This window comes from Colobus angolensis, unplaced genomic scaffold (genome assembly GCF_000951035.1).
Source record: "Colobus angolensis palliatus isolate OR3802 unplaced genomic scaffold, Cang.pa_1.0 Scaffold444, whole genome shotgun sequence".
NCBI lineage: Eukaryota > Metazoa > Chordata > Mammalia > Primates > Cercopithecidae > Colobus > Colobus angolensis.
Genome location: NW_012117866.1, coordinates 3,306,602 through 3,312,483, shown reverse-complemented (window position 1 = coordinate 3,312,483; position 5,882 = coordinate 3,306,602).

Genomic DNA, 5,882 nt, shown 5'->3' with positions numbered 1-5,882 from the left:
AGGCACCACCAAGTGTCCCTTCAACTTCCCACACACAGAGCCAGACATCTCCAATTACTGAGAGACAGCTTTGCCTTCTCTGACCTCCTGGGCAAAAGGCTGTCAGGTGGCAGAGAACAGCTGCTGATAAGCGAGGAGGAAGATGAAAAGGAGAGTGAGGCAGAACTCCTACCAGGCTCTGGAGACTTTTGATACTGTGACTCCCCTTTCTCATCCCAAACCTTTTGACTCAAAGTTGATCAATCAAACGATGGTTTGTGGCTAGAACAGTGGAAGGTTAACAGCTCCCACAGGTTGATTTGCCTCATTTGGGTCAGTGGTTTTCTGGAAGCTGGCACCCTGCACCTTTGTTGATAATCCCAATTCTGGTACTATAGACATGGAGGTTTTCATTGCTGTTGTTTTAACTTAGTAGACCTTATGTGTGCCTCAGTTCACAATTGCAAAAATGTGGAATCAACCCAAATGATCATCAATCAATGAGTGGATAAATTGTTATATATATATATGATGGAATACTATTCAGCCATAAAAAGGAATGCATTAATGGCATTTGCAGCAACCTGGATGAGATTGGAACTATTATTCTAAGTGAAGTAGCTCAGGAATGGAAAACTAAACATTGTATATTCTCACTCCTAAGTGGGAGCTAAGCTATGAGGATGCAAAGTAATAATAATGACATAATGGACTTTGTGGACTCGGGGAAAGGGTGAGAAGCGGGTGAGGGATAAAAAGGCTACAAATTGAGTTCAGTGTATACTGCTCGGGTGATGGGTGCACCAAAATCTCACAAATCACCACTAAAGAACTTACTCATGTAACCAAATGCCACCTGTTTGCCAATAACCTATGTAAATAAAAAAAAATTTTAAAAAGACCATAAATGCGCCTAACACTTGACACCCGTCAGCATTTTGCAGTCATTCAGACCTCATTGCACTTCTGCCAAATAGTTATTCTTCTTTTCTTATTATACATGTGGGGAATGCAGGAGTGACAAGATTCTAATCCAGCCCATCTGGCTGTACAATTCGTGCTCTGAGCTCCCCTGCTCCCCTAATCCTCCACAGCTATACTCTTCCCCTTTCTGGCCAGGCAGGATTTGGGAGAATGCCTTCTAAAAATACACTGCTCCTTTCTAGTATTGGGCCATTAAATCCCTTACCTTATTCTCTTACTAAATCCCCTACCTCACTCTACCTTACCTTACTCCTTCTAAGAAGCACCCCCCGTATGGCTGATGATCTGGGTCTGAAATGGACAAAGGGTGTGTGACCCACGTTACAGTCAACACTTTGTCTCTTGCCCACTGTGCAAGCCCCGGCCCACAGTCGTTTTCATTCTCTGGGACTCTGCTTTTCTATTTAAAGTGTGAAGTGATTTGATGAGATGGCTTCCTCTGTTTTGGTCTAAAATTAAGGATGAAGTTCTAAAACTTGAATGAAGCTCGCACAGTGGTGCACACCTTTAATCCCAGGTACTCTGGAGGCTGAAGCAGGAGGGTTGCTTAAGTCTAGGAGTTTGAGTCCATGCTGGCCAACATAGCAAGACTCTGTCTCAAGAAAACAACCAAACCAACTCCCCACCCCGCAAAAATAAACTTGATGGAAATTAGAGAAGCGTTTCATTTGTCCAATACAGGAAGGCTTGAATCTCCAGTCAAGCCAATGTAAACTCATTTCCTCCACTTTTTAGACTAGAATGTTGGGGTGCTAGAATTTTAAGGAAAAATTTCAGCAGCTCTGAGCACCTGATGGGACAGCCTTGGGTGAAAGCATCAGGAGGATAGAGTTTATAATTTCTAACACCTATGGAGTTCTGCACCATTCAGCCCAAGCCATGGGTAATGGCTGGCCTAAAAAATGGAACTTTTTCATAGTCAAATTAGCCTAGAGCAGGGTATATTTTCTCCCTGGCTATTCTTACTGCTGATACTTGGTGTATTTGTTTGGGGCAGTTTCCCATTATGGGGTGATGTTGTCTGGGCCCCCCTCAACCTCATCTTGGGGCACACAAGGTGAAGTGAGTTGTGTGAGAGTCAAAATTTCCGGTTATGAAGAAGCCTGGAGACAAGGAGGAAATGCAAAGTTGAAGGGGACTTATCAGCGCCGATGTCAATCTCCACATTTTGGATGGACGCCACAGTTTCATTTAGTACAAAAACAGTCTGTCCGTTTTTGCTTCTTGGGCATGTGGGGAATGTGGAGCATTTTTCCTCTGAAGGTCATCCCTGTGTCGAGATACCATTTCGTGACTTTGGGGATATATCAATTTAGATTTTTCAATGTTCATTGTAACCAACTATGAAGATGCTTCAACACATTGAAAGTTACAACAGGAAAACTTACAATTTTGCAGATTTTATGACTCCATTGTGTGTGTATATGTATACATTTTCTCTCAGGCTCCAGGAACCTTATTCATTTTTTATTATAACATTTATGATATAGGGAAAATAATCTAATACTGGTTGGGGAATTGTTGAATTGCTAATAGTGAAAACGTAAACATTCTTAACCTCTTTCTATTTCCTTTATTTTCCCTATAACTGTGTTATTCTTTAGAATTTGGTAAATACAACCAAGGGGACTCTTCACACTGGTAAATATACATCAAAGATTATATAATAAGGTTAAAATTTGGGATTTCTTTTTCTTTTCTTTCATTAGTATCATATTTGTTTTTAGAGACAGGTTGTTGCTCTGTCACCTGGGCTAGAGTCCAGTGGCGTGATCATAGCTCACTGCAGCTTTGAACTCCTGGCCTCCAGCGATCCTCCTGCCTCAGCCTTGGGAATACAGGTGCATGCCACCATGTCCAGCTAATTAATTTTTTTTGTTGTTTTTGGAAGAGACAGGATCTTGCTATATCGCCCAGGCTGGTCTTGAACCCCGGGGGTCAAGCAGTCCTCCTGCCTCAGCCTCCCAAAGTTCAAGCATCATAGCTGTTAGCCACCAAGTCTGGTCTTTCTCTTCTCTTTCTTTTTAAAAAATAGGGCATGGAGGACTTGGAGTAAAGAAATGCCAACGTTTTAAATGTTAAAGAATATCATCCCAAGTAATTTGCTTTGCTATAATAATCATGGTGGATATTGCCACCATTATCTTTTTTAAGTTATGGAAAGTCAACTTAACTGATTGTTTCATTTTCCAATACTAGTAACTTATATAAAAGGAGAATTAAAAAAATGTTTAAGTGAATTGGGTCCCGAACATCTCAGCACCTGCAATATTTACATCCATATTGAGTAGTCTTACTAATGAAGTATTTTGATGTTTTAGAGTTCAACAGTCGTCTTTACGAGCATGAGAAAGGCAATACGCACCCATTCAAAATATGTAAAGAATGGAAATAGTTGGAGGGGAAAAATGTTGCCCATATATCTACCACCCAGCTATTAGCATTGGACAGTATTATATTCCACTGTTTTTTTCCAAAATTAGAAAAGTCTTTCGTATTAACAAGACCTTTTGACTAGTGACTGAGTTAGGGAGTGCAATAGCTCACCTCCGAAGTACAACTTTGTGACAGGTCAGCTTGGGCACTGCCGGGCACTTCTTTCTTTATGCATTTAGTAATTTGCACTCTGTTTTAAGGCAGAGCTTTATCTTCTTATGTGTGTGTTGTCACTGTGGACTCATGGATTCTGAAGTATTCAAATGGGTTGGAATCCATTCCCACCATTGTTTGTTTTGATATCCAGTTTGTCACAGGTTTGACTTGTGCGGAATTTTGAAGCACACTGCTGCGTGCGTTGGATGCGTGCCTGTCATTCTGGGAGCACATCCTGTCTTTGCAGCATGACGGGATGCTTCAGGCTTGTCTTGTGGTTCTCTTGCTCATGCCTGGGATCAGCTCTATCTCAGAGGGGTCCCGGGGACACTTTGTTCATCATTTTGTGTGCCTGCTTATACAGTGTTCACAAGACAGCCCTGGGGGAGACGATGTACATAAAAACATCTGCTTCTGCAGACCTGTGAAAATGTGCCCCAAAACCATAAACATTGAATTCTTCAAAAAGAGAAACGGTGCTAGAGAAAGAATGCGGAAGAGCCTACGACGGAAGCAGAGACACCGCCATGGCTGCCCTTCTTTGTTGCCCTCTGTGCCTGCTGAGATTTTACCAGGAGGAGAAACCTATCTGCAGAGACCACTGGATACCCTTGTGTCAGCAGGCTCTCCTCTTAACTTGCACCTTATTTGGTTTTAGGCTTGCAAATCAAGTTCATCAAAGGAGGGTGAATTTGTTTATGGAAGAGGCCCTACTGAAAGGGTAAAGGGGTGTGTGTGTGTGTGTGTGTGTGTGTGTGTGTGCGTGTGTGAGTGTGTGTGAGTGTGTATGCACACATAAGTTTATTTTGTAGTGACTGGAATTTCTGTATTGCTGTCGCAGAGGCTACAAAGTACCATATTAAAAAAAGAAAAAATCCCAGGCCAGGCGCGGTGCCTCACGTCTGTAATCCCAGCACTTTGGGAGGCCAAGGAGGGCGGATCACGAGGTCAGGAGATCGAGACCATCCTGGCTAACACAGTGAAACCCTGTCTCTACCAAAAAAGTACAGAAAAATTAGCTGGGCTTGGTGGCGGGCGCCTGTAGTGCCAGCTACTCTGGAGGCTGAGGCAGGAGAATGGCGTGAACCCGGGAGGCGAAGCTCACAGTGAGCCGAGATCGCACCACTGCACTCCAGCCTGGGCGACAGAATGAGACTCCGTCTCAAAAAAACAAAAACAAAACCAAAAAAAACATTTACTTTATTTTATGTTCCGGGATACATGTGCAGGACGTGCAGGTTTGTTACATAGGTAAACGTGTGCCATGGTGGTTTGTCACACCTATCAACCCGTCACCTATGCATTAGCTATTTATCCTGATGTTCTCCCTTCCGCCGTCCCCTTGACAGGCCCCAGTGTGTGTCCCCTCCCTGTGTCCATGTGTTCTCATTGTTCAGCTGTCACTTACAAGTGAGAACATGCGGGGTTTGGTTTTCTGCTCCTGTGTTTGTTGGCTGAGGCTCCCAGCTCCATCCATGTCCTGCAAGGGACATGATCTCTTTTTATGGCCACATAGTATTCTGTGGTGCATTTGTACTACATTTTCTTTATCTGGTTTATCATTGATGGGCATTGGGCTGATTCCATGTAATGTAATAATTTTATTAGAAAAGGTAGATCCTGGGATTAGTGAGTGATTGGTGGAAGGAAAGTGAAGGTGTGGAAAGGCCTTGGGCAGGCACAGTTACCTCTTCACAGGACCTCATGGATCACATTCGGGGGAGTTAGTAGGAAACACAAGATGGAAATTCGGGCCATGATGTCAGCAAGCTTTGTTCTGGGCAGGCTCCAGTTGGCTCTGTTGGTTCCAACTCATTTCAGCCAGTTTTGTTATCTTACAAGCATAGGGAGTTTCAGCATTTCAGCAGCTTGTTTCTTTTCTTATCTGCCATCCTGCAAACTCAAGAATTTCTGTTAGTCATTACTTTCTTTAACTCCTTGGGGCACAGTTTCAATAGGAGTCAGGAAACTACTGCCAGCAGCCCAGATCTGCCCTGCTACCTATTTTTGTGTGGCACATGAGCTAAGAATGGGTTTTGCATTTTAAAATGATGAAAAAAAAATCCAAAGAAACAGAACGTTTTTTGACACATGAAAATTATATGCAATTTAAATGTCCATATCTCTTAACAGTTTGCTCAGGCTGCTGTGATAAAGTATCGCAAACAGCTTTGCTTAAACGACAGAAATTAATTGTCTCACAATTTTGGAGACTGGAAGTGTGAACCAGGGTGTCAGCGGGGTTGGTTCCTTCTGAGAGGGCTGTGAGGGAGGGATGAGTTCCAGGCTTCTCTTCTTGGCTTATAGATGTTCTTCCTATGTCTCCA